The sequence below is a fragment of the Lissotriton helveticus genome, chromosome 10, assembly GCF_964261635.1.
Source record: "Lissotriton helveticus chromosome 10, aLisHel1.1, whole genome shotgun sequence".
NCBI classification, from domain to species: domain Eukaryota; kingdom Metazoa; phylum Chordata; class Amphibia; order Caudata; family Salamandridae; genus Lissotriton; species Lissotriton helveticus.
In genome coordinates, this window is record NC_136071.1 from 839,618,838 (window position 1) to 839,640,968 (window position 22,131).

General features: G+C 48.2%; 1 long non-coding RNA gene across 1 annotated transcript in view; it reads right to left on the bottom strand.

Moving 5' to 3' along the window:
- LOC144784570 (uncharacterized) overlaps window positions 1-22,131 on the bottom strand; it is a 1,093,066-nt gene that overhangs the window by 280,534 nt on the left and 790,401 nt on the right. The gene's annotated exons all lie outside the window — the stretch shown is intronic.

Genomic DNA, 22,131 nt, shown 5'->3' on the forward strand with positions numbered 1-22,131 from the left:
CCAGCAGATTAAACCTTCAACTGCTACGCGTCCGCCTCAGACTCAGTTGTACATTTCTAATAAACCACTAGGCTGTGTTTATTTAGATCACTGCGGTCCATTTTCATCTGATACTGCGTATAAATACATCTTAGTAGCAGTTGACTCATGCACACGCTTTGTGTGGTTATGGCCACATCGCAGCGCTGATTCCCGGACTGTCATCAGAGATTTGCGTATCTTTATAGGGATTTTTGCCTGTGGTACCTTCCATTCGGATCAGGGTCCGGCTTTCGCCTCTAAGGCGTATAAGGATGCCATGACTTCGATGGGGGTCCAAGTCAAGTTTTCGTCACCCTACAGACCCGAGGGTAATAGTGTAGTTGAACGAATGAACCGTGATTTAAAGCAATCTTTGACAGCCCGAGTTATAGGCACTGGCAGAAATTGGCTGGCTCACCTCTATGGCGTGCAGCGTGCTCTTAATAATCTCCCTAGAAGGTCTCTGGGTGGGCGGACCCCATACGAAATGCTCTTTGGCATCAAGATGTTCGTCCCTGACCTTGACGGTCTAGACTCGGTGGTTCGCGCCACTTCCTTTGACGCAGATGAACATTGCAATGTTTTACAGGATCTACAAAAGACGAGAGACACTCTTGCAAAGGAACATTTGCCCTCCTCATCGGATGATGCGTTGCAGATCCCGGTAGTTGGCTGGCTACCCCAAGTTGGAGAACTGGTTCGAGAGAAGATCGACAACAAGAAAGAGTTTGGTCCCTCCTATCGCGCTCCGGTCCCAGTGCTTGGAGTGAAGGGCACAAGAACAGTCATTTTACCACCACTTCCAGGTCGTAAGGAAAACAGGTTTATTTCTATTGACAATGTCAAGATACACAGAGTGGCCGATTCTTCTTAGCATGACACCGGCTGTTTCCTGTCCTTCCATTGTGAGAAATTCAATTATGCCCACTGCTTCTAATAATGAACCTGAGGTGGCCATCGAATTACCTGCTGTTTCCAGTCCATTATTGAATAATTTACCAGGAACTAACCTTGATGAGACAGACTATACATACCCCACTGATTTGTCCATGCCTGACCTGCAAGCTCGTTTAGCCACGGAATCCAGATTTTCATTTGACTCTGCTTCCCTTGCCTCGAAAAAACCCTCTAAAATTGCATTATATGCTAGCCTGTTTAAAAAACATTTTTTGATACCTCCTTGGATATACATTTGGCTGGTCCTTTTTTCAGTTTACCTTTTTATGTCAATTGGTTTTGTGTTTTATTTTTTTCGGATTATGAATGGACACTATGTCGAGGAGAGAACTTGCATTACTCATTTGAATGGAACTTTGGCCCCACTTTCCTCTTCACATTCTACACACAGATTAAAAAGAGACTTGACTTTGGTTAACATCACAGCGTGGCCTGTTCTGGATGGAATCGCGTGGGATGCAGTTCGTTTTCAGATTCATGGTCCAACGGAAGTCGTTAATGTCCCTAATGTACTAAGAGTTAATATGGGGGATGTGGTGAAACAAAACATTCGTTCTGATGATTGGGATGTTAATGCTGTGGAAAGTTTGTTTTCAGATTTGAAATATTATGCTGCTTTTGATGCTGAGGATTTATATTTAGAATCTGCTAATTATGGTGAATTGTTCTGTTACCAACATTATGGCAATCACTTCTTACACAAGACATCTTCCCGAAGGGATGCGGTTAATTTTACTCAGTGGGAACATTGCCCAGCACCAACACAAGGGAGTTCAGAAACGTTTCTTAAAAAGTATACTTATTTCACTGACTTTAATCAGTCCAATCCCGAGTCCTTTTATTTTAAATTTCACAAACAGCCACTGTCCAAGGTTCGACTTACAAATACAAAATTGTTATATTCAAAGGCCTTCCTGGATCAATTAGTTACTGGAGGGTATGAGTTATGGAAGGATACCATAGACCTTAAATCAGTTTGGGGCTCAAGGGCCTGGCAGGTACGAGGCACTGAGGCTTTGCACCGTGCATGTCTCATCCCGAATCATATGTTGTTTTTAAATGACACCATTTCCCAGACCACATGCTTTGGATTGGCTACATCTAAAAGGTTAAACACCCCGTCTTTCCCGGAGTTGGAGGAATATAAGAATTGGAGTAATTTTACTAAATTGTCCATTAAAGATATACAGGCTCTGCTTCTGAATTCCTCCTTTAACATTTCCAGTATGAATCCCAAGGGTTGGCTGCTTTGGCACCGTAGTGCTGATTCTTGCCAAAAAAGATTTTTAAATATAACTGACGGTTTTAAGGCTGTTAGATCTGATCCCCGTTTTGATTTGAGTCATACTGTCACCTCTTACTCTGTGGGCAAGTTGTGTCAAGCTTGGCTGAAACATTCAACTTTACCTGCGGTTAAGTATCACCTTTCCAAACTGAATGCAGACGTGGATTTGAATGATTTCATTAAGGGCCCAGCTAGTGGCAGGTCGAAAAGGTGGTTATATGGTGTTTACAATGAAATTTGGAAACTCTCACAGATTGAGGCTGCTTCACGCCTTAGGGCTATTGATCAGGCAAATCTTGAGAAAGTGCTTGCAGTGGTTGACAATAGCATTAACGTGCTTTCCTCTAGAATTTACACATTAGATAATATTGTGTCGTCTGTTGTTGATATTGTGCATGATGAAGTGTCTGTATTATACCATGGTCAAAATCAATTACGTTCAATCATGCAGTTTGCATGGACACTACAGACTCTAAAAATGGGTAAAGTTCCCTGGGGATACATGAACGTTTCCTCTTTATTTGCACCGTTTAATTTGACAGACAAACAACGCTTGCTTTCAATGCGTGATGCTTCCTTTTCTATGCTCCATATTGAAAGATTGGAATCTTTACCTTTTTCTGTGGCAGAGACCACTGCTGCTACGTGGCTTATCCACGGTTTAATAACACTGCCTTTTGCTTTATATAAGTTTTCAAATTGTATGAAATATGTGCCAATAGGTCGTTTTGAACCCTTAGGTAGCGGTTTTCTTCATGAGGTCTGGTCACTCCCATACACATACAGATGTTTCAAGGATGAACAAGAGGTTTATCTAACAGGGGATGAGTGTACTGAGACGCCAGATCATTCTTTAATGTGCAGACACATACAGTTACACGGTTCATGTAACAAGGACCGACCGAATATGGCTTGCGTTTTACAGGGCACGCCAGTTCCTGCTATCATCCCCATGTTTAAATTGTTAGAGAATGGTAGTTATTTAATGCTCAATAATGAAAACTGTTGTGGTTTAATTAGAGGTATAGCTTTCATAGTAACGGTTAGTGAGCGAGTTATTTGCTGCAGAAATGTTCTTTATCCTCCCACACGTGAACATAGGGAGTCTTCCATTTGGCCACAGATACCGACCTTGGGAGCAGAATTCAGCGGCATGGCTAGAATAAGAGCTCTATTGTCCCAGAAAGAGGTGGCCTTGAGCTCGGCCCGTGAAACTTTCGTGCTTCACATTGCTAACACCCGTACGGAGGTTCAGGCTCTTTTAAACACTGATTTGCCTTTGCATTTCGGAGCCATGGTCCGTTCTATCTTTAACGCATCCTCCACAACGGGCCTAGCACATTTTTTTAAAGTTGTTAGCGGTGGTCTCGTGACTTCCTTTGAGAAGATTTTTGGAGTCATCCCTGCCTTCTTCCATTCTATTTTTTCATCCTTATTTGGAGGGTTCCCGTTTTTACTTGCTTTAGCGGCTGGCGCATTGGTGGTTTTCTGCCTTTTTAAATATGGATGCCCTTCCTGTGCAAGACCACGCTCAGCTGCTACTGACGCGGTTTCGCAACCGCATGCTTGATTATTATGGCACACTGCCGTTGGCGACTCTAAGCACGGCGTTTGGATTATCTTTTCGGTTCTCCTATTTCACCTGTGTCCAGCCTGTATTTCACTGCCTGACCTGTGATTTCCTTTGGGCCATTGATTTGTGTCTCTGCGGACCAATATCTTCTGACGTCGATTTTGATCAACTGATGAGTCCTATCATTGCTCACGAGTTGGTTTGTTCTGACGAAAGGATTATGGCCTTGGCGGTGGCACATGGACTAATGGGTCCCTGGGATGTGTTGTCGGCAGCGCAAAATTTCTTGGAACGAAGTTTTCTTGAAAACCCACCGAGCTGTCCTCTGATGGTTATAGAGGATGCGGTGCTGGAAGATCACGTATGTTCCTTTCATCTTTTAAATTGGATGGCTGAACTGTTTTCGGATGAGGACAGTGACTTCCTCCTGGAGGCTGTTGCAGCTTACTTTTCATATACAGTCTTATCATAGACACTGCCTCAAATTGACATGCTGATTGATAGCATTTCCTTGATTTTATTGACTTTTGGTCAAGACATTTTATTTTTTGCTTGCCTATTGGCTTGAGCCACATTATACTTGTGGGCTATTTTTTAGCATTAGTTTTTAAAATTGAATTTTTATTCATGCTCTTTTATAAATGGATTCTGCTCTCATGTGATGGCACTTCTGTTATCTTATTTAGTCCGTTCTCGGATCATGGGGGGGTGTTGTATAGCTCCTATATATCCTTATATCGTGTTAAGTTAGCATAGGTACATTTGAGATTTAAACGCCATTTTTCCTTTCTTGCAACTTCTGCACACGACCCTTAATTGTTGACTTAGCTTTCAACCTAGTGGTTTGCCGTGGTGTATGTGAGAATAATATGTTATTGCTCTGATATCAGTTTTGTTTAATAAACCATGTCTGCACGGAGAGTGCTGAAGTTTCAGGAGCAACACGATATGGAATTGTTATGAGGTCTGATCTCCACGCCTTCATAGTCATAACACAAGTGCAGCCTTTGCCAACTTGGGCTTGAGGCGGGATTGATATTGCTTTGCACGAGAATTGTTAACACACTTGATGCGGTGCACATGCAGAGAGAGCTGGTGTATGCTGATGTGATTCCTTCATGCTAGGACACTAAGGTATGGGCCCGCCCTAAAACAACCCAAAGAGACCTTCTTAGATAATAATATAATATATGTGTTAGGGAGGGTGAGATATAAGTGTTGTTAACTCTTATTCATTACAGCATGTTAACATGCTGTCACCATTCGCTTTTTATGTCTTAGTAACTATGCTGATAATTTTGCTACTGATAATAAGTGTACTTGTATTATCTAAGATACTGCGCCTGAGAAGACGGCATTAGTAAATAAACATTTCAAATGCACATGTGTCTTCTTTACTCCATGTTCTGGTTTGTAATGATAATATAACGAAAGAGTGTTCATGAGTCCCACGTACCCTGAGGTACTGTAAGTTCATGTTCTGGTTTGTCTAAACATTGGGTGTTTGATATGTCCAATGAGACACTGTAGCTAGCTCGGTAAGGGGTGAGTTGGTTGCTAAGGTAAGTTTTGGGACACCCTAATTTGCCGAGGTTCCACTCCTCTGTGCACAGTTCTGTGTGAGTACAGAAACCCTGCAACACAGGAATGCGGACATCGATTGTAACACGTGCTGCTCAAGAATTTTGGACATAAACAGCAGCTGAGAGATTGGTCGATAATTTTTCAAATTTGTTTGTTCAACTCCAGGTTTTTTCAGCAGGGGTCGTACCCGGGCTTCCTTAAGCTTTATTGGGAGATAGCCCGTTTGTAGTGAGCTATTTAGAAAGGAAGCAGTATGGTCTGACATCAAAGCTAGTGCTCCTCGGAAAATAGTTGGAGGACATGGATCTGCCTGTGAGCCAGATTTTATAGAGGACATAAGATGTTCAAGCCTCGTAACGTCCAACTCTGGAAAAGTTGAGATAGTACAATCCTGCAGTACTTTGATCAACTGTGGTGCATAAAGGCCACTCACCGTGTTGCTCTTGATCTCAGAAAGAATAATCTCAACTTTTTCTAAAAAATAATGTTGGCACGTATCACACTCAATCTTTGTAACCGCATTCGTTGGTTTCTTTGTCAGTTCTGACAAGATACTAAAGGTTTCTTTCTGCACATTATGTGCCCGCTTAATGCGGATATCAAAATATTCCGCTTTTGCCCCCAATAGCCTTTTCTTATAATCTTTTGAGAGGGTTTTATATTGTTCTCTATCAGATTCCTCCTTGGATTTCCTCCATCTCCTTTCCATACTGCGAAGCTTTTTCCTAAATTCTCTCAGAGGGGGGTTATACCAGGGTGCCCCCTTCCCCATACCCTTTGCTCGTTGTAATTTCTCTGGGGCTATCTGGTCAATTGCCTGGGAGATGGTCTGAGTTAAATCCATATAGTCCTCATCTAAATTTCCACTGAGCGGAACAGGGTGTTGCGGGAGGATATCCGACAACGTTTGTGAGTTAACACTCCTCCATTGGCGTACTCGCTTCAATTTTGGAGCTTGACTGGGTGGTTTCCCACTAATGGGGATAGTACAGTAAACCCGGTGAACCCGGCAGACACGGAAGGCATGCCATACCGAGGGATATACCCCAAATATTCTGACCTCTGCTCGCAGGTCTGACTTGGCAGCATTGGTGAGTGGCATGCCCGTAACCCTAGCAGTTCTTTCAATCAATCAATCAATCATAACACTTGTATGTGCCACTACTCACCCGGAAGTTTCTCAAGGCGCTTGGGGGAAAGGGTCCGCTACTGCTCGAACAGCCAGGTCTTGAGTTGTCTCCTGAAGGCGAGATGGTCCTGGGTCAGCCGAAGGTGGATGGGGAGGGAGTTCCATGTCTTGGCCGCCAGGTAGGAGAAGGATCTTCCTCCGGCGGTGGCTCTTCGGATGCGTGGTACGGCGGCGAGGGCGAGGCTGGTAGACCGTAGCTGACGGGTGGGCGTGTAGAAGGTCAGGCAGTCGTTGAGGTACTTGGGGCCCAAGTCGTGGAGAGACTTGTGTGCGTGGGTGAGGAGCCGGAACGTGATCCTCTTGTTGACGGGGAGCCAGTGCAGGTCTCTCAGGTGGCCGGAGATGTGGCTGCGTCGGGGGATGTCCAGGATGAGTCGGGCGGAGGCGTTCTGGATGCGTTGGAGTCTTTTCTGTAGCTTGGCTGTGGTTCCGGCGAAGAGGGTGTTCCCGTAGTCCAGTCGGCTGGTGACGAGTGCTTGGGTGACCGTCTTCCTGGTTTCAGTCGGGATCCATCGGAAGATCTTGCGAAGCATGCGCAGGGTGTGAAAGCATGATGAGGAGACGGCGTTGACTTGTCTGGTCATCGAGAGTGAGGAGTCCAGGATGAAGCCCAGCCCAGAGCCCAGCCCAGAGCGACTACTTGCATAGGGCGGGAGATGGGCAATAAAGGTTACTCGAGGATCAAAAAGGTAATACTGCTGTTAGGTCACAATGAAGTGAATGTACAAGAGCAGTCTGGTGGAGGAAAAGTGTGGGCCTTTTTTTGCTTCAGAGGAGGGGTGGTTCCCCTCCAAGTTTATGACTGAGTTTACCAAAAGGGTAGGCCCATCAGGACCAGAAAGTCTATTAGAGGTTGTAGGCAGGTGTGATTGAGAACTTTGCAGTTACTGAGGTAGTCTCACAGGCAGAAGAGATAGCTAAACCCTGACAGGCTTCTCTCTTAGAGGTTGTGAGTGCAAAAGTGCCTTAGGGGAGGCGGTTCCTCTCCGGGTTGAGTGAGGAAATATTTGAGATGGGGCAGTTCCCCTCTAGGTGTATGAGTGGTAGGTTCCCTACTATAAGTTTTGGGTAAGTCTAGCAGTAAAGGGATATTAGAGGAAGCACAGCTACTTCCATTCCCCGTGAGGGACCACTAGTGCCTAAAATATTGATGAAGGTTACTATACATACTTGCTTGTCATTTAGAGAATGGCATAAGCTCACCAAGAAAGACTTGACATTGCAATTTCCTGAGATTGATTCATTTGAAATTAAACATCTGCAGTATTTGTCAAGCTGCCTGAATGAAGAAAAGAAGCAATGAATGAATAGGAACAGTGAGCGACTCATAATGTCAAAGAGAGGAAGGCAAAGGGACAGGTGTGCAGAGTATTCACTGGTATGAAAAAAGAAGCTTTGCAGAAGCAGAACGAGAATTGCCATGAGTGATTTGCGGAAGAGGCAGGGTTATATCCCTCTTTGGTGACACTTTCAATTCCTCAGGAACCAGAAGATGAGAATTGTCTTGTTGAAGATCTGTTGAATGTTCGTTGGCCATCACCACCTTAAGGACCAAAAGGAGTACTAGGGAAAGCCCCAGAAGAGCAAAAGAAACTAATGGACTACTATGTTAAATGAACAAGACAGGGGCCTACATAAGAAGTATTAAGCAGAAAGTATTTGATTTATTTGGTAGAATAGGCAAGCAATGTTCCCTTTAAATTTTTTCCTCTGTGGCAATGAAATGTGTCTGTGCACTGCAGGCAAGGCTAGGTGAACCAAAGACATCCAACGACTCTCTATGCCAGCAAGCATATCATTGCAAGTTACAATCAGTGGCATTTGACACTCTAAAGGTCGGCTTGAAATCCAGTGTTCAACAGTGCATTTTGATCCATATTTAGGTACAACTACTTTTCAGGCAGTTGTTCTAACGTAATTATGTCACAAACTAAAATGCTCACACCATTTAGAATGTGAAAGCTAGGGAACATACTTGCGAGCAATTGCACAACCTTATCAGTGTTCTCGATCTCCTCTTCTTCGTTCAGCTAGAAGGCAAAGCCTTAGACTCGGTAAGTGCGAAATACACCAAGGACAGGGCCCCTGGAATGATGCACTGCTGCAACTTTCTTTCAGCATAATTATGGATTTGCTACATATGCCAATCAATCCATCATCTGTTGTATAATCTGCAGGTTTCCCTGAAAAAAATAGCTTTTAGCTCAAACGGATCAAAAGTTACTAAAAACGTGTTGAAATATCTTCCCGTGCTGTGGGAAAGCCCTTAGCTGGTCATCTTTCAGTTGCAAATTTCTGTATTTGGCTGTTAAACTGGTACTAATGAGGAGGCATCTTTGCCCATTTACCATATGTAAAAATTACAACATAAGGAGTAATACTATGAAATGTGCTGTATTATGCAGCATATTTTGCCTTTTCTTGTTGTTCAATTTAGTCAACTCTGCCGCATAATTTAATGCTCCCCTGCCGCATAATTCCAGTGCCCCAGACAAAATGGCCTCCAGCCTCGCCATCTACTGTACATGGCAGTTTGGGAAAATATTTCTTCATGAGGTGTCTCGAGCTGGAAACAAACCTATTCTATGTAGGAGTTTCCAGCTCATATTGTATTCACCGATTGAGTTGTTGGTGTGCAAACTGTTTCACCACTTTAATATATATAATATGTGCTCCTTGCTTCTCCTACCAAGGGTTGCCACCTGGTCAGTCCGCTACCTGCACCACCAGTATTTCAATGTCCCGGCCTGTACAAAAATAAGCAAAATAACCTAAAAAGCCGTTATTGTAGCCATCCTTATCTGTGCGCACTTCAAACAGTAATATAAATAGAAAACACTTTTAAACATGTGCTAGAACTGCGTGAACGATTCCTGATTGATAAAGTAAACAAAGGCTGAAAAGGCATGTTACAAATCAATATATACACGATTTTTTTAAGTCCTATTTTAGTATCTTGCCCTGGCCTTTGCAGACTCTTGAAACAACAAATGGGCGGTATTTTTCTATAGGAAAGGCGGCAACTCTACTTCTACCTCTCCCAAGAAGGCGTCCTTTTGAGGCCTAGATAAGACAGGTTTTCCCTCAGCTGCAACCCACGGAGCAACTAGTGGCCATCTAAAGCAGCTAGGCTGAATTACAATCTCAGATGACACGCTGGGAAGCGTCTGTTGAAAACGGCCCTCGGCCATGTCGTAACGTGATTGCCTGACCCTGTATGTGACAGGACAGGCAAGGGCGGAAAGGGCAAGGGGAGGAAAGGGAAGTGAGGAAAGAAGGGCAGTTAGGAGGTATGCACGTAAAATAAAGACGTGTCCACCTTACCTTCTCGGCTCCCGTGTCTCATTTGGGGTGCAAAGCGACAATGGCGACGAGGGTGGGATCCCAAGGCTAAATCCCACGTCGCTCCAACACCCTGCTGCCCGCGAGCAGCCGAACACCTTGAGCCTGCAGCCCACGTCGGAGCGGCGAGCGAGCGGACGAAAACGTGCTCCCCGCTGCCTGGTTGCCATCAAAGCGGCATCAACAAAAGAGAAGCCGTCCTCCAGGGAAAGCGACCCTGATGTCCAATGACCCGGCGGTTGTGACCGGGAAAGAGCGCGAAAGACGCTGTGGCCACTCGACAGAGAAAGAAAAAGAAGGCGCGAGAAACGCGGCGACCACGAGGAGGAGAGCGCGAGAGACGCTGCGGCCATAAACAGACGGGGTGAGTCCCTGAAGTGCAGCGCCAGCCCCCAGTGCAGTAGTATCCCCAAAACTACTAGCAAGCACCCTGCAGCACGCTCCTACAATTAAACCTGCCTCACACAAACAGAGCCACGTGTCACAAGCGGTGGCCATCTTAAAGTCAGGCATCGCCCATAGACTTGTATGCACATCATCCGTGTCGGCCATTTTGAGGTCAGGCAACTGAAAATAAGTGCAACAAGCATCCATACGAAGGGATGTCTGTGCAACCCAGCTCGTCCAGTGACACGGGGGGGTCGTCAGCAACAGCAGCCCCACCAAATAATCCCGCAGCAATGGCTCAAGGGCCCCCAGCCATCATGGGACTGTCATACCTCAGACCACCTGAGCCTCTAGAACTCACCTCCGGCAGCAGCATGGGCCCCAAATGGAAAAGCTGGTCCGAGGACTTCGAGGACTACATGACTGGGTCGCAAGTACAGGACCCCAAACAGAAGCTAATTGCCCTAAGAAACCTAGTGGGGAAAGATATTGCCCAAATCATCAAAGAGCTGCCTGATGCAGCCACAGCCTCGTACGATGACGTCAAGGGAACCCTAGACCGGCAATTCTTACCCAAGTACAACCTTGACTACGAACGATACACATTCAATCTAGCTGCACAGGAAAAAGAGGAACAAATGTGCGACTTCATACTGCGCATATGACGGCTAGCCCGACACTGCAGTTTCGACGATTTCAACACTGAGGACGCCCTACGGCTCTGCATAATTGCAGGATGCCAGTCTGATTCTCTACGACGGCGCCTACTGAAGAAGCGCTATTCACTAGAAGAAATTGAAGAAATGACACGCATAAACGATCAGGCAGAAGATCACGCCAAGAAAATGGAAACCAACAAACAGGACAAGACGGAACAAGCATTCAGACTTCAAGCCCGCAAGGATCAGAAGCACCAGTCTGATCGGCGGAAGTCAAGCAAGTCAACATATCACACCTCGTCTCGAAGATCTGGAACAGGCCATAGATCACGGGAAGCACGACCGTCCAAATCTGATAAGCCTGCACCAACCTGTTACAGATGCGGACAAGATTACCCTCACTCGGGCCAATGCCCAGCCATGGGACAGCGATGTCACCGTTGTGGCAGAGACAACCATTTCGAAAGTGTCTGTCAGACCAAGTCGTCGAGACACAGATCATCACGCTCAAGACAAAGATCATCACGCTCAAGACAAAGATCATCGCGGCCTCGATCCTCGACACGTCATCATGCTCGAGCAGTCAGAGAACGGGAGAGACGCTCGACCAGCTCATCCCGGTCCAGTGATCATTCCCTCAGATCACGTCAGTCACGCCGATCAAGGTCAACATCCAGCGATTCAGTGACACGCACACCAGTGTCCCAAGACAGCGATGAATACATATGCATGGTCGCAGATCCAGACCGTTTGAGGAAATACCCAAAACTCGACATCCGAATTGGAAATCACCCGGCGAAATTCGTCCTTGACTCAGGCGCCTCACTGAACTACATCTGCGCCTTAGAACATCAGAGCATGAAGCCACGTCCCGCACTAGAACCGGCTGCAGTGAGAGTATTCACGTGGATGTCCCGGAAGCCCCTGCCATGTCTCGGCCAATTTCACACCACTCTCTCATTCAGGGACCGAGCAATTCCAGCATACATCCATGTTGTGGAAGGACCAGATGTAGCCGACTGTCTTCTCAGCTTACCGACGGCGGAACGACTCAGACTGGTAGAACTGCTCTACATGACTGAAGACACTCCGGACATCATTGCGAAGTTCCCTAACCTCTTTAAGGGACTTGGAAAACTGAATCACTTCAAGGTCAAACTACATATAGATGAACGAGTAACGCCAGTAGCACAACATCATCGGAAAGTGCCATTCCATTTGCAACAAGCAGTCGACGACGAACTGCAAGAGTTACTCAGGACTGACATCATTGAACGCACGTCTGGCCCTACCCCGTGGATATCACCTGTGGTAGTCGTTCCCAAAAAGGGACAGAACAACAAAGTGCGCCTATGTGTGGACATGCGTGCAGCCAACGTAGCCATTGAGCGAGAACGTCACCCCGGCCCACACATCAGTGACATGATTGCCCGTCTCAATGGAGCCACCATGTTCTCAAAGCTGGATCTCAATAAGGGCTACCACCAGCTTGAACTTCATGAAAGATCTCGTTACATCACCACGTTTACGACATACCAAGGCTTATTTCGCTACAAACGCCTAAACTTTGGCATATCATCTGCCGCTGAAATATTCCAGGAAACAATCAGGCGTGTGATCCAAGGGATACCAAACACCTTCAACTATAGTGATGACCTGCTGGTGTACGGCAAAGACCAAACTGAACATGACACTGCCCTTGATAGAGTCTGCCACGCCCTGCTCAGTGCAAATCTAACCCTGAACGCTGCCAAATGTGAATTCCACAAATCGAACTTGAAATTCTATGGTCACATATTTTCTAAAGACGGCATGACTCCAGATCCGGAATAGGTCTCAGCCTTCGCAGACACACCCGTCCCACAAGATGTGAGCGACCTTCGCTCCTTCCTAGGCATGGCGAGCTACTGCGCCCGTTACATTCAGGACTTTGCCACACTCAGCCACCCCCTGCGAGAACTCACTCGCCAAGGTCAGCCATTTGAATGGACAGAGGCATGCAATCGCTCCTTCCAAAAGATCAAGAAAGCTGTCAGTTCTGCGATCAACCTAGCCTACTTTGATGCAAAGAAACGCACGGAACTCACCGTGGACGCCAGCCCTGTTGGACTTGGCGCCATTCTTGCACAGTACACAGAGGACTCAGACCAGCGCCACATCATCACGTACGCCAGTCGCAGCCTCACTGATACCGAGACCAGGTACTCTCAACCAGAGAAAGAAAGCCTAGCCGTGGTCTGGGCGTGCGAGCACTTCCACCTTTTTGTCTAAGGCAAGCATTTCAGTATCGTCACGGACCACCAAGCTCTCATCACCATATTCGGCAACCCAAAGGCCAAAATGCCCCCCCGCATCGAGCGATGGGGCCTCCGTCTTCAGGACTATATCTATACCATTGTCCACAAGCCTGGGAAATCGGAGAATCCTGCAGACTATATGTCTCGTCACCCCATTGCCACGGCTGCCGTTCCATCATCTGTTGCAGAAGAATACCTACACTTCGTCATTGATGCGGCCTGTCTCCCCACTGTCCCGCTGGCAGCCATTCAGGAGGCATCTGTCCAAGATCCAACTCTTCAGGCTGTATCTGAACGCATTCACAACAGCTCGTGGCGCCATGTACCAGATGACCCGAGCCCGCTATCTCGCGAGCTTATTGCGTTTAAACATGTACGGGACGAACTCTCTGTCAGCAGTGACGGCTTAATTCTGAGAGGGGGGAGGATCGTCATACCCCAAAGACTGAGACAAGGGGTCATCAATCTAGCACATGAAGGCCACCGAGGAATAAGTGCCACCAAGAAAGCGTTACGGGAATGTGTCTGGTTCCCGAAACTAGATCAAATGGTGGAGGCCACCCTCAAGGACTGCATACCATGCCAACTGGTCAGTCGAGACGAGCCCCCAGCTCCGCTACAGATGTCGGAACTGCCGGAAGGAGTGTGGCAACAAGTTGCCGTAGATTTCTTTGGACCCCTGAAATCAAGCCAGTACATCATCGTCATTATGGACGAATACTCCCGTTTCCCATTTGCACACCTCATACCTTCCACCAAAGCCACCGCGGTGCTCCCAATACTTGATGAGACATTTGCAGCATGGGGCATCCCCCTACGTGTCAAGTCGGACAATGGGCCCCCGTTCAACGGCCACGAATTCGCGGATTTTGCAAAGCACCTTGACTTCAAGCACCAAAAGATTACACCGCTATGGCCTCAAGCTAACGGCATGGTGGAAAGGTTCATGGGAACTCTGAAGAAAACAATACAACAAGCAGAACTAGGTCACAGAGACATTCAGCAAGCACTGAACGAAGTGCTGAGAGCCTACCGCACCACGCCTCATAACACCACAGACCAGTGCCCAGCCACTCTCATGCTAGGAAGAGCCCCACGCACTCGACTGCCCACCATAGGCAGCGCGAGTCAGTCTCGCCCTCCGAACATTGATCATGAAACACTTGTCAATATTGATCAGGAGAAGAAACTGAAAATGAAGACCTATGCTGATCAGCGTAGACACGCGAAACACACTGATATCCGAGAAGGAGACTGGGTGGTAGTTCGACAAGATCGAAGAGCGAAAGCAGATAGCCGCTACCTTGCCCATCCTCTAAAGGTCAGCCGCCGAAGAGGAACCATGATCACGGCACAAGGAGATCACAAGAGAATCACACGAAACGTGTCACACTTCAAGAAGTGCAATTTCCAAGATACAGATGACCGTCACCCCTGGGAATCGTCCACTGACTCTGAACACCAAAGCAGCAGCAGTGACCGCAGCCACTTCAGCCCAGTGAGACAGGAGTTCCCCACACACCACCGAAACACGTCAGAACCATCTGAGAGACCCCGACGACAAACTCGACGGCCGGAACGCCTCATCGAGATAATCTAAGATACAGTAAGACTTTGTACAAAAGGGGGAGATGTCGTAACGTGATTGCCTGACCCTGTATGTGACAGGACAGGCAAGGGCGGAAAGGGCGTGGGGAGGAAAGAGAAGTGAAGAAAGAAGGGCAGTTAGGAGGTATGCACGTAAAATAAAGACGTGTCCACCTTACCTCCTCGGCTCCCGTGTCTCATTTGGGGTGCAAAGCGACAGGCCATGGCCGCACAACTTGTGAGCTCAAAGAGCATTCTTGTGCCCCATTATACTATTATTGAGGATGTACAGTAAGTACCTCACTACGTGCAGTTTCTAGGCGGGGATGGAAGTTAATTTGCGAGCGTGCGCGCAGCTTAAAGGGAACCTAGCAGGCTAGTAGTCGAGCAAGAGTGGCATATCATCAGCTTGGTATGTAGCTAGGCAGCTAGGAGTGGATTTGCCTAAAAGAAGAATATATCTGTCAGGTGTTAAATTTGAGTGAGGCTGAGGCAAAGAAGGAAAATTGGTGATGCTGCAGCAATTGGTTTGAGGAATTGTTGCAAAAAAGCAGAATGTGAGAGGATGCGGTATACTTAAAGGAACAGTGGGTAAGGAGTCCCAAAGAAAAAAGGCTGCTGAGGCTGATGAAGCCCTAACAAAAATGTATTTAATTGAAGGGACAGAGTAATTAATACCAATTGAGAGAGGTGCCAGGCAGACGGGCATTTGGTACACATTCACATGCTTTGGACCAGGTATGATTTGCCGACTTTCACTAAGGGCTTTCAAAGTTTGGAAGAAGCCACTGAAAAATGGTACACAAAAGTAGAAAGGATAACAAAGTTGTCAAGATTATTGTGGACAGATTTGGATTCATTGTTTTCTTTTGTAGTTCCAAAGACTTGTGGGGCAGTTGTTAGGTGCCTGTGAAATGGCTGGACACAGAACCTCAGTGTGTGGGTCCGAAGTTTGAACCTGTTATGATTTGCAATGTACCCCAATATAGGCCTGGGTAGTCTCCTGACCTCTCACCTACATTTACCCTTCCATTGAACTACATAACAGGTTTGGTGCGGATCTTTTACCTAGAATAGATGCTGCATAAATGTCATGTGAATATCTCAGAAAACTAGCCTCATTTATTATGCATAAGGATTCTCAGAATCACAGAAGGATTACCATCTTCTGCATAATAACTATGTATAAGGTTTATCAATATCGCTATCCTCTGCCGACATGACACAGCAAGGTAGAACCCCTGAGGGTACCTTTTGGGTATATAAGCACCATATCTTTGCTGAGGCAGACGGAGGAAAAAGACTTCCATGCTGACACACTGATGCGCAACGCTGAAGTTTCTAAACGCAGACATTCCAGCAAGCAGTGGTCTGACATTCCTCGTGGGGTGACCATCTCGAGAACAAGACGGGGGTCCTTCATTTTCTCACACCAGGTAATGGGGTTGGTTATATCCCAGGGGGATTCTTGGCTATACACATACATACATGCTAGGTACATTTAGTTACATCTAGTTAGGGTCTGCATCGTAGGAGTACGCATTATTACTGTCATGTATTTATATGCCTGCATATACTAATTGTTTTAGCACTATAGTATAAATCTACCATCCTTTTACTCTGTTGGTGCTTACAATAGTTTATTTCTGGTTAATGGCTGTCGCAGCACACATATTTTACACTAGAATGACACTGGCTCAATAAATGCTTATTGAAAACGTCCCCATCTTTTATTCTGTGTATCTCTCTGAGATAAAGTGTGCATGAGTGACTTAGCGAAAAGTACTGTACTGTTTCCACAATCCCTGAGGGGACGGGTTGGCATGTTCGATAGTTGCCAGAAACTATTCTCTCCTTGGTAAGTGGGGTTCATAGTGGCACTGTGAGCTAGCTGTATACAGGCGAACATATCCGGTGGGGGTGTCTAGAATCAGTCTGGACATGGATCCCACAGTTTATGTTTTCTAAATGTGCAGATCCTATATAGATTTATAGGAACTACACAACAAACCCTCATCAGTAGTGATGGATAAGGACAAGGTGATAATGCAGTATTTAAAGGAACAGGTGCTGCAGCAACAAAAATCATACTAACTACCCAGAATAAAGATTAGAGCAGACATGCTTATGAAATATTACTGCAAGTGTATAAGCAACATCGTTGAATTGAGGGCACAGCTCAGTGTGGAATACCAGCCCGTGTGTCAGCTTTTGTGATGGCGGTGCGGCCTGATGTTAGCACTCAGGTGCAACAGTCTGTTATGTGTGGGCAAGCTAAAACAAGCATTTGCAATGCAATAGGTCTCGCATTAGGAAAAGTTTGAGCTTTTAGTATTGTAAATGGCATTGGCTATTTTTTTTTGCAGTAGTTACGTTTTGTTTTTATAACGCTGGATGTGGTTTCCTGCTGTTAATGTCTATTGTGATAGCAACTGGGTAAAATAATTAGCAATATTTGCCTGCTATTAACAGGGGAGGCATCTTTCTAGAAAACAAAATAGAGATCAGGGATGTCCTAACCACAGTGGCGATGTGGGACTTCACCTGTGGGCTGCTACAGTGCGATCTTCAGAGTTGCTGCGGGTCCGCCGTTTTACTGGAAACTGCACCTGAGTGTGAGCATCACTCGCGTTACTATAACCCCAGCTACCCAGCGCACTTTTAAAACAGGTACACAGCGTGCACTATAAAGATTTCCAAAACACATTTGAGGAGACTGTATACACATTAGTGACTCCAAGCAAAACGAAAGGTGAGGAAATAGTTAAAATTTCAACTAAAGGGGAGAATGTGTAATGAATGTAGGAAGTGAAGAAGGCCTGCTCATGTCAATGCAAGCATCAGCAGAAAGACGTGTACAGATGTACGCGTTAAAGGAAAAATACAAACTAAGCTGTCTTCAATAGCAGAATAAACAAGTTTGAGCTATTAACATTGCAAATGACAATGCCTTTTATTTTTGTTTTCATTTTTAAAACATAAATAAAAGGCATTGTCATTTACAATGCCACTAGCTACACACGCGTAAATGCGAGACCTATTGCATTGCAAATGCTTGTTTTCTTTGAATTCTGGGGGTTGTAGTCCTATTGTGCCCCTTACAGAATCCGGACCACAAGTCCCAGAGTGCACAGCAGACCTTGGAGCGGATGAGCTGCTAACACATGGTCCAAGCAGATCTGAGAGCTGTGGATTGTGGGTGCACTCCCCGGCTCCTTCCACAAGCAGTGTGGGGTCTCCGAGCTCAAGTGACTGCGCGGACTGTGTATTCCCGTAAGACTTTACATACAAGTTCCCCTCTGTTAGTAGAGTCCAGCACACCGAGGGCTCCTACTTTTAACCACAACGGGTGGATAAAAGCCCTCCAAGCCTCACCCAAGACACCGAACACCTTTGTCCACAGTCCCAAAGCAAGAGCCGGGAGCTGAGGTTACTCGTTAAGTAACACAGCTTGTAACTCGTTACATAATGTAACTGTAAACGGGGTATTTGTAAACACTATGGGTGCTTCGGTTTTAAATTCTCTTCACATGAAACTGCTTCGTTCTTATGCTAATGGGGTCTTAATAGGGTGAACCCAATATCTCTTTGAAGTCAGGCCCCTCCTGTTTGTAATGTGAGCAATTGGAATCCGCGGGGCTGATTCCGTCCAAGAGCACACATGTAGAGCTACCCAGATTAATTGTTGATGCCCTCAGCCTGCAAGTGTCTAATCTCTGCCACGTTATTGCCTATTGATTTATCTGTCGAATACCAAACAGACCCAAATTACAACCTGGTTATTGTACAGCATTCCTTGTTCTGAAGGGCAGGGCGTGATCAAGCTTCGCGTGATGTGCCCGGCTCTAGCCACGCCTGTGCCCCTCACGTAGAAGAAAACAGCAAATTAAATAAATAACCAAGCGCGGCCTCTAAAGTGAGCGGTCCGTGCTGCAAATAAATTAAATAAATAAAAAAACGCGGCCGCTAAAGTGAAAGCGGACCACGCTACAAATAAAAAAATAACTACATTAATTAGTACCGCAAATCACCGCCGTCACTGTGCCGGCCTGCGACCAGGAAGTCAGGCAGGCCGGCGCGACAACAGCAAACAGGAAGTAGGAGGGCGGGAGCCTACCCCGCCTCTAACGGAAGAGCCGCGATGGGAGCCGCGTTTCAAGCACCGGAGCTGGCAGGAGCCGGAGCCGCGTTTCAAGCACCGGAGCTGGCAGGAGCCTACCCTGCGGGTGCCGAAGGAGGGAAGAAGAGTCCTGCTGCCCTGCAGCTGAGGAGAGCCGCCGCAGGAATGAAGCCGGTGAGTGGGTTGCTGAGCGGGGGGAGGGGGGGGAGAGCATGTGTGCGCGCGCGCGCGAGTGGGGGGGGGGCGGGCTGTGTATGTGTGTGTGCGTGCGTGTGTGTATGTGTCTGGAGTGCGTGTGTGTGACTGTGGGGGAGGGGGGTGTGTGTGAGGGAGTGTCTGTCGTGTGCCTGCGTGTGCATGCGCTCGCCTGTGTGTGCGCATGCAGAGGGGTGGGGGCTGCCTATATGTGAAGCGCTCTGATACCTGATTCGGTTCGGGGCGGGGAAATAAAAAAATAAAAAAATAAAATAAAATAAAATGGTGAGTTACTCTGCGCATGCGCGGGTGAGACGCGCGCTCCCGCGGTGAAAACCGCGAAGGAAACGCTCGTCCACATCGGTGTCCACATTCCCATTAATGGGCAACAATAGTAGTCGAGCAGACACTCCGTCTGCTCGACCTAACAATAGAGAAAGTGTTGGCATGTGCACAGTATTGAATATCTCGACTGGAAATGGAAGGAGGGTAAGGACATGTTGATGGTAGTACAAACAGTTTTTCCAACAGACGCCGCCTGCATGGCTGGCAAAGCAGGTGCATGTGCAACAAACCATCCCTGAGGGGCTTGGTGGAAAAGGCCAAGTTGCCAGAGGAAGGGCATGAGGGTGCATGAATGGGGGAAGTCTAAATAATCCATCTTTCAGGTGCAGGAAACCAGGGCATTGGAGGAACGAGTGACCAGAGGGAGAGGAGGCGTAATGTCCTGAGGGTAGTCCTGCAGATGCAATTCGCCCCACCAGCTATGTCCGCTGCCCCTGCCCCACCTGCTGCTCCCATTACCACAACTGTAGCACAGACTCAATTTTATCCAACAGTTACTCCTCCCCTCTTCCTCCCATGGTACCTGCGGATCAGCCAATGTCTATGGAAAACTATACCCTTCCCCTTTTCACTGCTAAATCGGGGGGGCACCACCCTAGCCTTGTCCTATAGGGCTGCTGGGGGTGGGGGAGGAAAGGGGGCAACTGCTTGCAGGATCCTGTGTCCCAGTAGATCAAGAATGCCTTATGTGGGGGGGCGTGGCTAGCTGCATGGCGGAGTGAGACGTGCCTCGGCAACGCTCCCGGCACAGCTGCCTATAATCCGGCGATTCTATGTCCTCAGCCCCAAAAACGACGGCACAAAACACGACTGAGGAGTGGGCGGTGGTGTGAGGCGCAGGCACAGCCCTCCGGTTTGCCTTCCCGCCGCTGCGAGACCGACCTGCTCGAGAGCCTTCCCTCGGGACCCGAGGCGCCCAAGATGGCGGAGACAGCCGGAGCGGGGATCCGGAGTTGAGGCGACTGCAGGGCCGCTGCGGAGACGGGCGGACCGCTCCCCCTCCCGCGTGAGTGCGGCTGCTTCCGACCCGGCGACCGGCGCCTGGGAGCCCCCACTGGCGGACCTCGGGGGCGGAGGCGGATCGGGGCCTGTGGGGCCGGGGACTGGAGTTGCTGGCCGCCGACCGCTCTCCCTGGAACGGGAGTCAAGTAAGAGGCGCTCGCGCCTGGGCGCAACGTTGTCCCGCCGGGGCCTGCACGGGGCTGTGGGGTGATTGCCCCCCCCCCCCCCCCCCCCTCTGCATTTGGAACCGGGAGCTCACGGAGCCCTAGACGGGGATCTCGGCCCCCAGTGGCACACAGACACAATCCGTCCCTTTACCCTCCCATGCCCCACTGAGACACGAGGGGACACGGTGAAGGCCTGGCTCGGGAGGAGGTGCCTGGTCCGCGACGGCTGGTGGTAGCGGTGGTTGGGGCACCGTAGCAGAGCTTGGCGAGACCCGGGGTCAGCCTCGGGGCAATACTGAGCCGGTCTCCCGGCGGCCGGACTGCGGGCATTGGGGACCCCTCGGGGTTCAATATGGGCAAAAGGGACCCGCCACCGCGCTCCACCAGGCAGGGGTCCATTGAGACCTTCGCCACCACCCGGACCCCCAAGGATATGGCCGCTGGGGCTCGAGACGCGCATGCAGACACCGCCATGCTCCTGTAGGCGATCCAGGCCTCCAGGACTGATATTCAGGACTCCAGAGCTGCCCTTGAAACGAAGATCGGAGAGGTGGGATCAGAAGTCCTGCTGCTGCGACAGGACTTTCGGAACTTGTCGGACCGCGTGGGCGCAACAGAGACCAGGATTACGGAGACGGAGGAATCTGTTTCCTCACTCAAGAAAGATATGGCGGAACTACAGGCCTCCCACAGGCAGCTGCTATGGCGGGTGGACGATGCGGAGAACAGAGCCCGCCGAAACAACCTGCGCTTCGTGGGCCTGAGGGAGGGAATCGAGAAGAACGATACGGCGGCCTTCCTCCACTCTTGGCTCAGGACCATGTTTCCACAGGCACCCTTCTCTCCGTGTTTTATGATCGAGAGAGCGCACAGGGCGCTCCTGGCCAGGCCTCCGGAGGGGGCGAGACCCCGCCCGATAATTGCCCGATTTCTGAACTATGCGGACAGAGACCTTATCCTGAGGGAGGCCCGGAAAATGGGGGAACTTAAGTTTGAGAACACGGTTGTAATGATATTCCCTGATTATAGCCAGGACGTGCAGAAGCAGAGACGCTCCTATGATACTGTAAAGGCTAAGTTGCGGACCCTGAACATATCGTATATGCTTCTATTTCCCGCCAAACTCAAGGTACTCTACAAGGGAAAATCACTTTTCTTTGCTCGACCGGAGGAGGACTGGCACTGGCTAGAGGAACGACCCATACTGAGAGAGGCAGAAGAGGAGGGTCGTAGGATCCGGGAGGAGCTTGCGGCAGCTAACTTCGACCGCGCTCGCAGTGGATCGCAGCGCTCTCGCCACCAGCGAGGGGACAGGCAATCTCAACGGACCCCGTATCCATCGCGCCAGGGTGCCGCTGGTGGGAGAACGGGAGACGCAGATGACGCAGCGACACGGGACCCAGATAGGGGATCAAGATTCC